Source organism: Amblyomma americanum, chromosome 1, assembly GCF_052857255.1.
Source record: "Amblyomma americanum isolate KBUSLIRL-KWMA chromosome 1, ASM5285725v1, whole genome shotgun sequence".
Taxonomy (NCBI): domain Eukaryota; kingdom Metazoa; phylum Arthropoda; class Arachnida; order Ixodida; family Ixodidae; genus Amblyomma; species Amblyomma americanum.
The window spans coordinates 46731535-46749491 of record NC_135497.1 but is presented as its reverse complement, the minus strand read 5'-3'; the positions used below and the strand labels follow the sequence as shown (position 1 = coordinate 46749491).

Here is a 17957-nt window from a genome sequence, read left to right as displayed (position 1 = left end):
GCAAACTAAATCGTAAAACAGTTTCCATTGACCGGAAGGCAGCCGTATATAATGTTTTCGGTCTGGCGTACCCTGTGGAGTAACTCGGTGTCCAGCCGGCCGGTAAGGCGCACTTCCGTGCCAGCTACACGAAAGCAGGCGTTTCTCGTACGCGGCACGTTTCTCCAACCCGTGGTGCACAGTAGCAGCTACGGCAGGTTCGAACGAATAGGCAAGGGCAGAGCACGCTAGGAAATAGTTTATTGTCCTAACGCGAGGCAAAGCACCCTGCGGAAGAATGTTCCATCTGATAAAACAGACGTACGGTAGCTCACAGAGTCGTTGTCGGCGGCCGGAAGCAAAGGGGCCCCTCGGGGCAGGTCAGGTTGAGGCCAGCAGAAAGAGAGGGCTTCCGCGCCGCGAGCTCATCTTTTTATCCCCTCGGGCATTGCCGAACTAGGAGCAATACGTTGCTCACGAGCTCAGGAATGCAGCCCTTTTCTAAGTCGCCAGTGCGCTGTCGTGACGTCACCTCAATGTTGGGAACGAGCAGAGTAGCAGGAGTGCCTTCTCCCCACATTCCTGGTGTCGCGCCCACGTGGTCTCCTGACTCCGGCGCGGGGGATTAGGAGGGATTCCAGTGCATCCCACAACGCATTCTCCACAAGTCTAGAAGTTTTGTGGCCCTCGTGCTTGTGAGCTCCGCGGTGAAGCCAACCCAAACGGGATCTCGCCGCAAATGTCTTCTGCACGCCCTTTTTTTACAGCGCCCATATCGTCTCCAGCCCCTAGAAAACGGCGCTACAAATTTTAACCCGGTCAGCCTCTCTTCCACGATATACTTCCACCAAGACCTGCGTTCCCGGCTGTAAAGCCCATGCGGGCTGCGGAAGCCTAAGACGCGCGTTGACATGGCGAACATATTCGAGTGGGGAACGTATATTTGGACCGAGGTGGGGTCTCGGTGCGCTCTTTAAATGGCCGGCAACGCACATTAGCGGCAACTGAAATGTTGCCTATGTTGTCGACGGTTTACACAGTGGCAGGTAATCCCGTTGGCATGCAGCAGCTGCAAACAAGGTTAGGCATCTATATTACGAAGACACAATTATCAAGAAAAAATCAGGAGCCCCTGCGACTCAGTTGCGTCGAGGTTGCACGGTAATATATCTGTAGGACTGTCTTCACTCGTGCTTTCTATTTCGAGCAAGTTTCTTGGGGCGGCGCTGTCTCTGTCTTGGCCCCCTGTCACTTTGGGTTGCTGATAAGGCATTGCAGGCTAAACGTGGTTGTACCAAACCACGCGTTAAAACGCTGCAGTGAGACATTTGCATTGTCCCAATGAAAAATTGGTTTCTGCGCTCTGTCACAGTGGTGTCACAAGGCCGAGGCTGCCGGGACTGTGGCTCCGTGCTTAAGCCTTCCTTTCCCGCACCACCATATTTTCATGCCCTCTTTCGCTGTAGGATCCGTCCTGGAAATAGGAGAAATAAGTCAGTAAAACGTCACACAAAAACCTGATTATAATAAAACTGAAGCCATTTGAATACGTGCTTGAAAAGAGGGAATATATGAACTTAAACGCAGAGGCTGAACCGAACAGCGAGAATCAAGTGGATAGCCCTGCACGAGAGCCGCTCTTATAGACCGTTTACAGAGAGCAGTTCGCCTAGTCGACACTAGCGGCGCCGCCGCTGTCGCGACATAAGTGGCCTTCTGGATAGCAGGCGACTGCAGCGAGTGCGTATACGGGGTGTTGACCTCGCTGCTGTATCCTGTATGCTTTGCGGCAAAAATGTGGAAGATCAGAAGCAAGACGTGTCTCGTGTTCGGTTGTAGGAACTGCGACGCAGATTTGAAGGCATGGAATACATCTGTTTGCGAAACGCATGGGCCTCAACTTCACGAAGGTTGTGCGTGTACAAGGCCTTTTGCGATGCATAGATTTCCGCAAGGAGAGAAGAACAAGATCGTACGACAGCATTGGATTGCGAATCTAGAGAGGAAAGACTTCAACCGTGGCTCATCGTCTAGGGTGAGTACACAGGATAAAAGTGAAAACACCGGTTTCTAGGGTCGTTTGTTGACGATACCTGTAACGCCGGCAGTCGTCAGTGATCGCGCGCTCGAGCCGCTCTTCAAATGAATGTCTTTACATGCTCTGACGGGAGGTTTTGGTTTGCCAGTATCGTTTCAGTCACCCTGCTTATCTGAGAGTAGGGTAGAACGACTTAGAGCCTGCTGTATTAATGGTAAAAATAACCTAATCTAGGACCGAGCTAAACGGACTGATGTGCAAGTCCGCGTTTAGTCGGTGCCTTTCGAGTCGGCTGTGCATTCGCGCTTGAAGCGTAGATCCTTTGCACTGTAAATACCTTATCTCTGCCATCTCGTTTCTAAATATTTACGGGAACGTGCGGCGCTGGCTGCATTTCATTTTCGCCACAACTGAGAGATACGAGTGTTTGAGCACGTGAGATAGGCGATTTCATAATATGGCCAGAAGCTTTCAAGGCATTGTGCTGGACTTTTTGTTTGTTAATGAATATTGGCATCACACAGCCCAGGAATGCTGTTGGGCTATGCTTGAGTGCGTGCAAATGCCGGTTGCAAAAAGATTTCTTGGTTGTGTGCCCCGGTTTATGGAAAACAAAGCTTCTCAAATATGCATTGAGAAAATATTATGGTGGAATATTTTTGAAGAGCACAAATGAGAAGTGCAATGTCTGGAGAGTTGCATGAAATGACCATATTACATGTTTAGTTAGAATGACCACATTACATATTTCCTTGTATTTGTGGTGTTTGACGTGATCCACTTGCACTGATTGTCAGAACTTAATGTGGCCTTTATACACATTTCTTGCAGGTATGCTCAGTTCATTTCATTGATGGGCGTCCCACTAAAGACAACCCATACCAACATTGCACCTTGGAACACCGGTATGGCTTTTGGAGGTTTGTTCTGAAACGCAGTTTGTTTATTCTTTTGTATTTTCATACTCTACAATACTTTAGACTGTTCACCACAACGAAATAAGGAAGCTGGCGCGTCACGATGTCACTCCTTTAGAGCCTGATGCCTGTTCAACAGCTGAACCTTTGTCACACCATTCATCAGACGAGCAAGATAAAGAGAGTGCTTCAGCTGATCATCACCTGCCTATCAACGTTGGAACAGAGGATCTATCACATAGGTACAGTAAAGTGGTGTGAATTCATGGGTTTCATGGGTTCTCATTTACATGCTTTTATGCAAGTCTGCCTTGTGTGCAAAACATGCATGTTTGCTTTGACTAATTATATGCAGAGTTTAAACCTGTGGTACACTAAGGATATTGCTGCTTTAGCTAAGAGTGTGCTGCACTTAGCAGTGCTTTCTTCCTTCCAGGTGAATTTTGCATCCTTCACGTCGCAAATAAGGTCTTTTTATGTCATACAGTGAATGAAGTAAACAGTATTCAGCAATCTCGTCAGCGGGGTAACACGCAGTCTACCATTTTTGTGCAATAGTTTGCCACCAATAGTGACATCAATTTTTCTGGAATTTCAAGCGTAATGTGCACCTTCGGAATAGATATTACTCCCACAATCGTTCATAAGTCGCATAATTTTATTGTTGCTATTTCTATAATGACACCTCTACTAGTATTTTGCGCTTGAGACCTAACAAACTGTCTTCGTCAATGCTTGATGATACCTTTTTGGTGGGAGTGTTTCTTTTGAGTAGAAAAAAAGAATGGCGTGTGGAAGGGTAAAGGGATTCAACAGCAGAATCTGTTTGCAAATAAACTTGCTGATATCATGAAATGGTCACTCTAAGCTTGCTTACTAATTCTGCCAGCTTTAGCATCGTCATGTTCAATTAACATTAAAATTTCTTGCAACCGCTCATATAGGGACAGCCCAGTTATAGCTTATTGCTTGGACGCAGATTGTGCATCTCTTGCTGCCATGTGTGCAGGAGTTACGCCTATCTCTGCAGGCGTACAAAGTCTGCATTTCAATGAAGCAATTACTATCCTTTCATTCTTTTTCCCATGAGATGCTGGTTGTTTGATGTTTGCTGCTGTGAAATTTTGAACAAAAAGCAATGCACATGAGAGCAGCCTTAATTTCAGTCAGTGCATGTACGTACATTGCTCAGCCATTCCACTGCACAGGTTCGTCGTCTGCTGTAAGCTTGACATTTTGCTGCTTTAGCACTGTTTAACGGGCTACTGAGGAAAACTCTGAATATTATCAGCCATTGATGGGGACACCTGTATTTAGTTTATTTCCCATTCATAAAACTCAGTGTTCGCTTAGCATAATCTTTTTTTGTGATTAGAACACAGTACCTTATCGATAGAGGCCAATTTAAATTTTCTCTCAGTGTCCCTTTAACGATCTCAGTACTTCTGCAGGTTTCTACAGCAGGGCGATACAGACCGCAATTATGCAGCAGAACACTCAATTTATTTCCTTGTAGTATTACCGTTGCATGACATGGTAATTTTATCCTGTGTGCGTGTTGTCTCATGCCACCATGCTAAATATTGTGTCTCACTTTCCTCCACATCCTGCGTTGTGCAGGAGAGAGGGAGCTCAGGATCTCGTTGATGGCTGCTTGGCCTGTGGCTGCAGATGCAAGATTGCCGAAACATCAGACAAAGGAACTCAAGTGGAGCCAGCGACTGTTCGTGACCATTTGTATGCAACCCCTCGCAAGCAGGCCCCAGTCACTGCAGACAGTGCTTGTCAGACTATATTCAGTGCATACTCCGCTCTTGCACCAAGTCACTTCCGCTTTTTTTACAGATGTGTCAAAAGTAGTATCTGACGAACTGGTTCGGACTCTTTCGACTATAGTGAAGAGCCCTTTCACTATGCCCTTTGAGGACCAAATCCTACTTACAATGATGCGGCTGCGTCTTGGCCTATTGCTTAATGACCTCAACTTACGTTTTGGTGCATCCACGGCAGCCATTAGCAGGATTTTCTGCTTCATTCTAACAGAACTTGCCAAGTTTGCCAGAGAGTTCTGAGTGTTCTCGCTGCCAAGAACAGCAATCAGGAGGACACTGCCTAATGTTTTGGAGGAGAATTACTCCGCAACTTGCATTACCGACTGTTTCGAAATTTTCATTGACAAACCTGGGCAGCTGCACCGAAGAAATACAACTTACAGTTCCTACAAATCACACAATACGACCAAAATCCTTCACGTCATTACACTAAGTGGGTTTATTATGTTTATGTCAAAACCGTATGGTGGCCGTGCAAGCGACCATTTCATGACTTTGGACAGTGGTTTTTTAGACCACCTGACGCAAGGCGATGAAGTCCTCGCTGACAGTTGCTTTAACATAGGTGACCTGCTCCCACCATGTGTTAAAGTTTCACTCCCAAGCTTTTCCAAAGGCCGGCCGCAAATCTGTCGTTCAGATGTATTAAGTTCGCGTCGCCTGGCAAGACTTCGGATTCATGTTGAGCGATCAATAAGGCGTCTCAAATGCTTCAGGATTTTGAAGCAATTCCCTGCTAGTATATTCTCAAAGAAACCCCTAGCAAATGATGTAATTTGAGCCATCGCTGGGCTCTGCAACCTGCAACCGAAATTGATTACAGATCATGGCGATGTCAAAGAACCTGGTGCTTAGTCACCATCCCATCCAGGGAAGCAGCCGGAACTGGTAGACAACACAACTGAATAGGACGTGGAGATTTATGTGGAGTAGCCAGATCTTCTCGTCATCTCTTGCTTTTATGCACATCCCATGTTCTATGTTCACTGATTAACGTAACTATGTTCACTGCAAGAGAAAGGCTCATCAAACTTGCATTCAGTTAAATCTCCTGGGCTAGCTGTAGCCTCCTTACTCCTGCAAACTTGCCAATTTTAACAGCCCATCTGACTCTGCCACCCTTCATGCCATTGGTTATCAGCTCTCCATATTACATGCTCTGCTGATGACAATTACTCATTTTCAACTAGGATATCATTAACTTGCGTTTAATCTCTGACCCAGCCCACTTCTTTCTTGTCTCTATCCAATGCTCTCATTGCTCTCAATTTAATTTTAAGCATTTTAATTAGCTTCAGAGTTTCTTCCTCATAGGTGAATACTTCCAAGATACAACTCTTACGTAATTAACTCAAGCATGCTGGTGTACTGGAAGCCTGCTGTTGATGACCTAAAAATATCTGTCAAAGACATGCTATTCAGGTATTTTCCTAGCTATTTCACTGATGGCTCTGAGCTATCTTAGCTGCTACAAACAACTCACGTTCGAGCCTTCTTTCATGCCGTCTGATTACCAAAGTGTTTGTCAGCAATGTCAGGCCCGCTAGCTTTCGTCCAGGAAGAGCAAACTCTAAAGCACTCTTCCTCCTTGAGAAACTGAAGTTGGAATCACTTGCAGAACTCTTTTGAGCCACCAAGGTTGATGTTCTGAGCCTATTTTATTGTCTTCCAGCTTGAGATCTTCGCAGTTGAAATTTTGCTTTCCCTGTGAAGGGCTATGTAGTCCATTCATTCCTTTTGGAAATTTTCCAATGCTTTTACATGTGCTTCTTCTGGACCATGGTTGCGAAATGCCTCATGGTGCTTCAACTAAAGCAAATCCTTTCTCACACTCAGTGGAGGCTGTATAAGGGGGGAGGGAGGTTGGCTACATTGTTTTATCCAATTTCGGAAAATCTTCATGACTGCTAACAAAATGAATCGCTTTTCTTTCAAGACCTTCAGGTAAAATACATTACAATGAACGCAACCAGCTTTTGTACTATCATACCACTGCCAGGGTGTGCGTAAAATGTGCTAGTTGAACAAACAAGCATTATTGGCAAGGCATCAAGCCCAGACATGCATAGCTGTATGTGCAGAATGGTACTGTCGAAATCGGTCAGTGCATTTTATGAGTGGAGCGGTTCAGGGTTTGAGGTTTGGTTTTCGCGTTATTTAGGGGCACTTGCTTTGCGGCTGTGTTGTACAATGTAGGTGTGACGTTTGTGGGGATTGTGGATTTTTAAAATGCAATGGAAAGTTATGTTGGGGTGTTTCTGCATTGGCTTGCCTGATGGAAACCATTGTTGATACCATATTGGAGATGTCTTACTTTGTCATTCTTTGAAGATTTACTGTCTGTACTTCCTGTGTTCACTTTGGGGTGATAAGAAATGTTCACTACATGTGAGGGTACGAGCCTGTTAGTTTTTGTTCTATGCCTGCATTTGTTTTATTGTATGTTCAGAAATGTATTTGATAATTCTGATGTTGCCTGCACAAATAAACTGGGACAAATGTTCTTAACGACAAGACAATTAGTTGAATCTTGTTAGTTTATTGCAATGAAAATGTGTTTATTGCTTCCAGTCAACAACTGCTGGCAGCAGGTGTGAAAAATAGAAATCCTCAAGATGTGCCACTTGCTTGCTTTTGAGCTGCTTGTCATAGGGCACCTCGATAACATATTCCTCGTTTGGTGCCCAAATTACAAAGTCGCACTGACTTCTCTCGCAGCATAACAGCTGCATCTCTACTTGCAGACAATATCTGTTCTTCCCGGCCTTGCTCAGTGTGAGTTTGTGGTCCTTCTCAATCACATCATATTTGCCGCTCTTAAACAGAGCATCAAGGCTACCATGCTTTAGTACAGTCTGTGGTGTCGGACACTATTTCCAGCACTGTGTCTGAGTCTACAATAATGCCATCAGGGCTGGCACCAAGCCATGAAGTGGCAGGCCTGACGATAAGGCCACATTCCACAACGTCCGTGTTCTTTGCTTGCTTGTACCATGCACGGGCTTTTGCTTCTGACTCTCTTCCATACCTTCATGTAAAAATCACATTCATGTTCTAATGAATTAGTTTGCCTCATCTTAAAGTAACTTCAACGGCGACTAGTATATTGCAATACACAAGCCATGCATTCACAATGGCATTAATTCTTATGGCAATAAACTTCCTCCATTGTCGCTGGGGTGACATTTTTCGCTGTTGCCGCATTCCATGCACATGCTTTGTCAGTTGATGTCTGTCCGGTGAGCCCCTTGGATATTGCATGTTGGGATCAAGGGCCCCGATCAGCCGTCACCACACGCACCCTGGGGCACCGCTGCGGCGGCACTCAACCTCTGCAGAGAAGAGAGTGGCTCGCCGCAAAGACACAGGCCTCCAAGTTCACGAAGGAGACGTTTATTCACGCCGTCCTCCAGCGGTACACAGACTCAACAGTCACCCCGTCCCAGGTCGCGCTCGGAGCGATCAGAGCAATGCGCGCCGCTAGCACGCCGCTGCAAGAAATTGTCCCAGCGGCAGCGCTGTGATGTCTCTCGTGTCGGCCGTTGGGCCGTTTGCGAGAGAGAGTGGGCAGTCAACACAAGGTGCGCCTCTCGGAGGTCGCTGGACCCCTCGGCAGGCTCGAGCTGCGACGGATCGAGGACCCGTGCTGGCCAGCACTAGTCCGAACGGCAAAGGCCGGCCCGATCAAGCAGTAGCGTACGCACCGTACATACGCTGTCTCGGACGGGTCTCTCTCCATAGCCTCCTCAATTTGCTCTCTCTCTCTGGGAGCCGCTCGGACAGTCGCGCGGCGCGCGGCCGCCCAAGCGGGTCTCGAATTCCCGCCAAAAGGCACCGATTGCTAAGGCCATTGATAAGTGGTTCTTGTTGTTGGGGAAGAATTGTGTGCAGGGCGTGCAACTGTCTCTTGGAGAACACCTTCGCTGCGCTGCACTAGGTTGGGGAAGGGGAGTTAAAGAGATAGAATAGGAAGCCGGGGCGGAACTGCGGCTGACTGACATTTGATTGGTCACCCAGCCGCCTCTCCGTCACCTGAGGCGGGAGAAAGGAAAACGGGAGACCAACCAACACCCTCTAGACTAGCAAAGGCCTCTCCATATCCTCCTCTCTTATGTGGCTACATCATCACACTACGACGGACCAGCTCTCGGCGCTTTCGAGGAGCGCCCGTCGTGCCCCCACTTTCTCCAGCCGGTCTCCGTTTTCTTGGTGCAACAACGCCTGCGCGGAGCAGTACCAGCCTAAGTATCGAATATAAGAAACATTGCGATGCTTTTATTACTGCTTTGCTGCAAAAATAAAATGTTATTTTGTAAAAATTTATACTTTTTGTTGAACCGCTTACTTTAGAATGTAATATTGTTTTTTGTACGTGGTTTTGTTAGGCTTTTTCGTTTTCGTACAGAGTGCACGACTGGAAAATGCGTTCGCACTGCGGTAAACATAGTGGTTCCTTCATTTCGTGAATGTAGTTGCACGTGTTCGCATTTCTCCGTTTCCTTTTTGTTCGTGCAGCGTGTGTCACGAAACTCAACGCTGTTTCAGAGTTAGCACCGGTACGGTAAGGACGAGGAAGTACGTCGATGCCGGGGGGTGTGTGTCCAGTGTGCAGGCTGTGATAATGCCTGGGCATTGCTGCGTACCGCGGTGTCGCGAGAAGTATGATGGTGGTGAGCGTGTGCGAGTCTTCACCTTCCCTGCGGACCAATCAAGAATAGTTCAATGGATTAGAGCTATCCACCGTGCGGACTTCACTCCAGGAAAGCGGTCGGTGGTAAGGTAACATTCCTTTACTGTCGTTGTTACTTCTCCCTCAGCTGCATTGAAAATGCTGCGGGCAGCATGTTGCGAGATAATTCCGTAGGGCTGCCTCTTTTGGACCGGGTAAATCTGTAAAGTCGTAGCGAAATAGTTTTGCTGACATTCAGTTCACACGAAATTTTAGAAATTTTTCTCGTACTCTCATGCACCTGTCTGATTTTTAAACTTCAGGTTCTAGAGCTGTTACTGTCTTTGCTTTTTTCTTATCCCTGGTCTGCGAGCGCCACTTTAAACCGTCCGACATGGTAAATAGAACAAGCTACACGGATACAAAGACCGGAAAAGTTATTGAAGTGGCGCTGAAGCTCGTACGGTTAGACCTGATGCTGTTCCAAGCATACTTCCAGACTGCCCGGCATATCTTTCTGCCCCAAACGCAAGCACGTCTCGAGAGGCCCCAGATGAAAAGAGGACGCGCCGAGAGGCAGCGGCGTTACATGATGACATCAACTTGTCTATTGAAGCACACCAGGCGGAAGAGGCGGAGGCACTCTTGAAATGCATACCATGAATCAAGGTCTCCAAATTCTGGACGCTGGTTTCCCAGCATGACTTTATACTCTTCCTCAATCTTACTGTGATGATGCCCAAGCAATCAAAAAGTCGGTTATAGTCACCACGAATTCTCTCTAAGGCAGTATTTTCATGATGTCGAGGTCACCAAACTTGATGGCGGGGAGATCATTCCAAAAACTGTCAACAATATTCGGTGCTTGACAGGTCTGTTGGATGCTGTTGAGAGCTCTGATAAGGCTCCTGTCTTCCGCAAACCTGAAGACAAGACAAGTTTCATATTGAAGCCCGTGCTATCTCTTGTTGAAGACGCAACAAATCAAGAAATGTAAAACGAAGATTGGCAAGATGCTTTTGCTTATTTAAAGGAACAAGTCTTTCTCCTTTTAAGCAAGTCACCCCGCTACTCTTCAGAGTTGTTGGTATTTTCCAGCCTTCTATTTACCATCTCTCCTCATGCTTATAGGTACTTTCGTAACTACGGATGTCTCACATTGCCGCAAGAGTCCACGATCAGGCGTGTATGCAATGCATATGTTATAAACACAGCAGCTGGGCAGCAGGATGCTTCTTTTGTGCTTTATGCGAAGATCGCGAGTGCAATGAAGTGTCATGAGAAGTCAGTGGTTCTCATGATGAATGAGATCCATCTACAGGCGTATTTTGATTATAAGGGTGGCACGATTGTCGGCACTGCCAGCAACACTTCAAATGCAGCAAAGACAGCTCGTGTTTTTATGATTGAAAGCCTCCTGTCTTCACAAAATAGTGTTCACATTTTGCCAGTTGAACAAATCAATGCTCAACAGCTGAACACTGCGCTCTGCAGCATCCTAAATGAGCTTGAAAAGGTTTAGCTTTGCATCATTGCAGCCATCACAGATAACAACTCTATCAATCGCAAAACAATGTCTCTTTGGAATGTCATCAGAAGTCAGCAGCTCCTAACCTCACCCATCAGATCCCACTCGTCCTCTTTTTTTCGTTATTTACCCTGTTCACTTGTTGAAATGCATTCGGAAAAATTGGATCAACCAAAAGAAACATGGAATATGCATGTTTTTTCCTTCACTTATGAATGTGAACTCCAACCCATGATTATCACTACTTCGTTCAGCACCCTTCGTGATCTTCACCTAAAAGAAGAAGACCACCTTTTCAAGGCTTCTCCAACACTGTCAGTAAAGGCCCTCAATCTATCTATTAAGGAAAGGCAAAATGTGAAGCTTGCACTGAAAGTGTTCAACCTATCAACCATAGCTGCTCTAGGAACATGCGGTCAACGCTATGCACTGCAGCATGCAGCTGGGACAGCGGAATTTTTAAAGGTTGTCGAAACCTGGTGGAGGATTGTTAATGTGAAGTCGGCCAGCAAAGGACACCGGCTTCGTGATGATCTGCAGACTCCCATTGCAGAAAAGTTGTGTCCACAAGTTGAATTCCTTCAAATAATTATGCAGTGGCTTGACCTGAGAGAGTTTGAAGTTTGACAATAGAATTCTCACTCGGGAGACCCACAGCGCCTTGCGTCTCACCACGGAAGCCTTGGTCAAGATAATAAACTATTGCCTTGAAGACCTTGAATTTGACTACGTACTTCTGGGGAAGTTCCAGACAGACTGCTTGCAGGAAAGATCTGGCAAGTATAGACAGCTTTCCGGGTGGCAGTACCATGTGTCCATCAGACAAGTGTTCGAATCCGAACGCAAGCTTCGCCTACAAAGAGCCCTGGCGCTTCCAGACATGAATTCAGGGGAACCTGCTGTCAGCATTGATGAGGCGATTCTACAGAGGTTTAACATTAAAGTAAATACAAGGACTTCGAAATGAAGGCTCAAAATGCCAGCTGTAACGTACGTGGCCGGATACTTTGCCCATGAAGCACTTAAAAAACTTGCATGCACTGCTTGCCGAGAAAATTTGGTAGAAGATGAAGACATCATAATTGAGAATGCTGAAATTATAGCAAACATGAATCGCGGAGGGCTCAAGTTGCCCCAACCTCCCGTGGTTAATGCTGCAATGACTGCTAAAATCGTCCTGGACAAGCTGCGAAGTAAAAAGTATGCTCGACGAATGTGAAAGCAAGCAATCGTAGTCCTCACTTGGTCATGCATCACATTCTTAGCGCTGCAACAAACATTCTGCTGAAAAACTATTGTAAAAATAGGAACGACAGTCTTGTGCAAGCAAAAGTTGCTCAAAAACGGAAACTTTGAAATCTTGACTGTTCTGACTCCTTGTGTTTCACGCCTCTGAAAGTTTTCTGAATGCTTGTACATATCCGTGAAGGACATGAGAGCGCAAAATGGCAACATGGACGAATAAGGGAACAGGATGAGCTCTTAATTGCAGTTGACAAATCAACTGCGATTAACTGCGAGCATCAACTGCGAGCATGGATTAGGGCAGATACTATATAAACGCTCTTAATTGAATAAATCATGTTGAAAGTGCAGCGCTCGTCCTGTTCCATGTTGCCATTTTGCGCTCTCATGCCTTTCACGAATACGCACCAACAAGCCCAGCTGCAAGTACTTCTTAATAAACATATCTTTTTATGCAACACAGCTTGCTTCAGTTTTATCAAATCGAAAGGGATCTGCTCAGTCGGTCAGTTCAGATGCCATGCATGGAGCTGCAAGCTGTTCTGAGAGCCATACCTTATGGCAATGTTTTTTTGCGTGTGTTTGTGGAGGAAGGGTGAGCGTTTGTTTGGAAGAAAAAGTTTACAAATAGTAGTTAGATTCCAGGAAAACAGTCGGCGCTAGGTGATAAACCACACGGTTCAATTTTTGTTCGAAAATAATCTCCAAATCTGCGTCATGCAACGAGCTATTAACAAAAATAAAGATATATGGGAACGCGCAGCGGAATATCAAAGCCCCGTAGAAAAAAAAATGTGCGGACTTTCAGGCATTAATAGGTGATAGTAAAAGATACTGAATAGCCAACATATATTCATAAACCGGAAACCGCTAACTTTCAGTTTTTAAACCTATTCACCGCGGACTGTGTACCGGAAATGACATCATTAATATATGCCAGCATTAAATCATGGGGTCAAAATCATCAAAGGACAATTTCACGTAGCGCTGCAGTTACACAAGAACGAACGACCGCGCAGCACCGTCCCTTCATGAAGAACACGAACTCCGGCGCCCGTCGTAGTGTGATGACGTCAAGGAGGAGCAGAGAAGCCTTGCCTAGTCTAGAGGGTGTTGGACCAACGCGTGATGCCAGAACTGCCGCGCAAGGGCAACGGCGGGAAGCCCGGATTCCCACAGGCTTTAACCATTCAACTGCATAGGTCACGTTGGCCTCCTTACGCGGCACTCGGTGAGGGCGAATTTACGATGCGACGAGTTTCTACAGTGTGGCGTGGTGAGCGGGACACCACAGAACTACAGGAAGACAGCCAAACCCGGTGAAAACTGGCATTTCTGATGCCAGCTAGCGGTTGTAAAAAAATGTTACGGGCTTGTGACGCAGAGAGGTGGGTTCTGGGAAGCTGGCGCGGCCAGACGAACTGGCGTCATGGCATCTCCTGAGTAACACGTTGTCGAGCCGATGGTGTCGTGGCTGGAATATTCTAGACTATCGTTTTGCGACTCAAATCAGGCGTCTCCGCAAGTTTGCGAGAAAAGCAGCCCCATTGTGGCGGGCACGCCGGAACTTGTACGTGACTCCTGACGATTCGGCCGAGTTGGTTAGAAGATAGAAAGCGCCTGGGTGTGTGTCTGATTTTGTCATCATATGCCGGCCTATGTATGCGCTATAGTACGGCCCACTTTCTGTGACAGAGAACAAATACTCTTGCAGGCAAGGCGCCCATCCACCTTGTCCGTTTTTTGTGGGGTCTTCAAGAGTGCGAGTCCGCCGAAAGTACTGTGGTTGGTTACGACTCTAAAATACTGATTGGACAGGAAGGGCCAGAGCCCAGCAAGAGCAAAAGAACTAAGTACACAGTGATAGAGGCGTTTCGCAGAGAGGCAGAGGGAAGGAGGTTGGCATAATAAGCAATGCGTTTGGTCTCCAAATAAGTAGCATATATGGGGGCAAATATATGAACCGAATGGTGTACCTGCTCATTTTACGCTGCGGTAGTTGAGCTGGCACAGTAAAGGCCCCGGGTCGCTTGGGATGTACAGAACTTGAGCACGGACTTATGTTTAAAAATGGGCTAAATAGACAATATAGCTTTCCTGTTCATGCATTTCCTACTATCACGGGTAAGCCATGGATCGCTTATACACGATGCTACTCAAAGCTGGAGCACACAGGAATCTTCTATATATTTCACATGATTACGAAATAAGCGCCAGTCATCAATACTTGAATAGCTCGCGAAACGACTGAAATTCAGCGAAAAAGCTTTGTCTCACCTGATTCATAATTTCAGTATCTTTGAGCGCGGAGTTGAGCATTTATTTATTTTTTCTCTTGTCACTGCGCGCTGAACTTTACAAATATTACGCGGCCCTATGATTGGTAGCTTTTTTCCAGGATTTTACTATTTCCTAGATCAGGACAGTATGTCAGGATGAGGTGTAATGTATCCGTACGTGTGAATATCTTTGTGCGCTACCTTTATGAGGTCATGTTAGTGGATGCACTGAAGAAAATGCAGATGGTCAGCGCGATCATTCTGGGAGTTCATAGATACCGTTGTTCAACATATGGCTGAGTAGTAAAACATCGGCATGCAATTACGAACTTGAAAGCTGCGAATATTTGCTCAAATCGATCATTGAAAAGATCAGTGAATTAACATCGGTTACGTGGCGGCCGCAAACAGGCACCAATGATACAATGAAGCTCGTGAAAATGAACTAAAAGAATATTTATGATGCGATTCAGTAGTTGCATGATGGAAAATAAATTATTTTATCTGCTAAGTCATAACCCATTCCTAAACTGCACTTTTACCTCTATGAGCACTCCTCTGCGTCTAGACTCGACACAATCTCGACAGAAAAGTATAAATCATGATGTAAACGACTGTTTCCGACGTCGACAAAAAGCTAGGTTTCCGTGCAACAAGCGTATCAGCGGAACACGTGTTCTTTATTGCTTTTAATACGTGAACCTTGCCCTTAAGTTCGCCGGTAGCAGCAGGCAAAGCGGACTGGTTGTGGTAATTTTCTTTTGTTGTCTTCTATGAAGTCTTTCAGCGGCAATCTCTTGCGCGGAACTAATACGAATAACAGATCTGAGGTCAAATCGTGGCTATAAATGCCGCTCAGTATATGCAGTTCTTTGTAAGGCACAGCAAACCTCCCTGCGATGCTCCCTGGCGCAATCGCGCAGTTTTTTTCTTCGCGGGCAGCACCTTAGGAGAAATATCTTCGTCTAACCAAACGCCAAACTTGGACCGAAATGACATTCTTTAACTTCGGTGCATTGCAGAGAACTCTTCTCGACTTGAAGTTAAGAAATTTAACAAAAATTTAACTGCACGGCGCTGGCTTAAGCGGCGGGCGCACTCCTCTTCATCGGCTTGAAATCAATATGAGTGTATCATTCTGTAAAGGAAAACTGACCCAAAATACTTCAGTTGCCCTTCTTGATGGAAACAAAAGTTAAACTGCTAACAATAATGAATGCGACATAGTTTGCGGGAAAAGCAAGCCCCAAAGGCATTTTTTTTTGCAATTTTATATCGTACTACCGCTCCTGGTGGCCACCTCTGGATGCTGCATATGATAAATCATAACTCCCCCATTTTCACCGCGCAGTTCATATCGCTATAAGCGCATTTTGGTTAGTGTGATAGCTTTGTGTACACACTTAGTCTAACTTCCCCTCGGTCTACCTTCGTAATGAAGCTTTCGGTGTGGCGGAACAAAATGGCGACCTACTGCTACCCGCACAAGACCACCAACCTTGCTCGAGGCACAGCTTCGCAGACGATTTTGAGAGATGGAGAGCTTAACTTACCGCAATGAGAAGAGCAAGGCTTAGCTAACTGCAATGTTTATTTCAACGCAGCAATGAGTTGAAAAGATCCGTGAATTCAAATCGGCTACGCCATGGCCGGTAACAGGCAGTAATGAAGCAATGAACTTGGCAAAAATGAAGCGGAGATTGTCATAACGCGATTCAATAGTTTTATCCTGAGGAATAAATTGATTTGAAGGGATCAGTTCGAAGCGATTGCTGAAAGTGCTCATTCAACGCTTTTAATACACTGCAGAAGATGAAATCACAGGAAAAGTATACAAAAGCCCATTTGTTACTGTGATTTATCATTGCGGGTGGTTAGATCAGAATACATAATAGCATGGATAATATTTGTCATCTGAGTTTGATGCACGGCGTGTACTGCAAGGCTGAAAAAATAACAACGCTGCCAGAAGGTGAGGTTCACTACTCCTATCATGTCTGATTCACTATAGGAGCGGGAAGGCATAACGCTTAGGTTACTGCAGTGTTTTATTCAACGCAGCACTGAGTTATGTGCGTCTGGATTCGCGTTGTCCTGCCCAGCGCTTAGTTCGTCATGGTAAAGGGCAGTGAACGGTTGATGCTCGCGTACGCCCGCGTTCGCGTTTGCTAACTGGCAACAAGTTGCTCTTGTTTCACGTGGTGTGAGGCGGTAAACGCTAATCTTCCTATCGCGTCGGACAACAGAAAGCGATGGACTCATTAATCAAGTTGCGGTACAGCCGTAATGGCTGCCTTTCTCGGTCAGCTCCGCATGGGAAGCCGTGTGCATACCGCCCGAAGTATCGGTATTTTAGCTGTCGATGCCACTGTAGTTTAATCATGCGAGAGAAAAGCTAAAATCTTGCTGGGCTAGACATGTGGGGCCGGTACGCCCGCGGCCGTTGGATGCTCATCTTCGCTAGTGGCTCGTAAGCATGAGCCTTCATTTTGTTTTATGCGCACTTAGCGCTTCTTTGCGCTGCTTAAGTTTTTTTTTTAAAAAGCGCTAATCTCTCTTCCCCTTTTCATCTGAAAGACATACGTGGTTCATTCTGCGTTGCGTGTTCATCTCTTTCGTTGTTTATGTTCAGCTACAAACCCTGTCCAACGTGTTGTACAAAACTAATCGCCAATCACCCGCCATTTTCTGTCCCCATTGGATACCTGCATCACTTGGCCACTGCCGTAGTCCAATTTATCATAGACTCTGTTTTAACGCCGCGTTTACAAACGGCTTACGGTAGCGCTTAAGACAAATGAACAATGCACACTGGAAAAACTGCGGCTCAGTCGAAACAGTGCAGCATGTTCTGTTTCAAACTGCTACGCATGGTGACGAACTTGCGTACTATAAAAAACAGCGGATTCTATAACAGGTGCCATAGCCTGCCTTACGCAGCAGAGACGTGCAATGGACTTATTTGCCAATTTTGACGCATTTGTCTAGTTGGCAAACTCTAATACGTCCTTGCATCTCACCATTATCCTCACCTATTGCAATGAACATTGTCCACCCCTTTGGAGGACATAAGCATATCACAGTTTAATATCTTCTAACATTACTAATTGATGACCCTGAGCCCAGTTGCAACGCCCTTTTTTATTTTCATAATTTCGCTTCGTCTGTCTCTTTTTAATTCATTTACGTTGTCATTACCTGCGCCTCTCTCCTTCAGTCCTCCTCTCTCGAATTTCATTGACCACGCATGTTACAGATTTTTACACACTGGCTACCGGGTTCTAGAATGATAAAATATTGCTTTTCTTTAAATTGTAACTAGATACCGTTTGAAATGATATTATGATTTTATGAGATCATACATGCTGGTTTTTTCATCCCCGGGATAGAAAAATTCCTTTGCCTTTCACTTCTGTGCACTCAGAGCTCAACAAATGAAACATAACTCGTTTAGAGTTTTTTAACTGTTT

The 17957-nt window shown here is 45.7% G+C and overlaps 2 long non-coding RNA genes and 1 pseudogene across 2 annotated transcripts in view; 2 read left to right on the top strand and 1 right to left on the bottom strand.

Annotated features, from left to right (window-relative positions):
• Positions 1 to 275: 275 nt before the first annotated feature.
• The window catches only part of LOC144132600 (uncharacterized), a 41962-nt gene continuing 24280 nt past the window's right edge, over positions 276 to 17957 (bottom strand). Inside the window, exon 4 of the long non-coding RNA XR_013314875.1 lies at positions 276 to 1453. This is a non-coding gene — a long non-coding RNA (uncharacterized LOC144132600). The remainder of the gene's footprint in view (positions 1454 to 17957) is intronic.
• On the top strand, positions 2890 to 4701 carry LOC144132597 (uncharacterized). Its single transcript, XR_013314874.1, has 3 exons — positions 2890 to 2922; positions 2998 to 3176; positions 4555 to 4701. It is a non-coding gene; the product is annotated as an uncharacterized LOC144132597 (long non-coding RNA).
• LOC144115362 (uncharacterized) lies at positions 9388 to 10432 on the top strand (annotated as a pseudogene).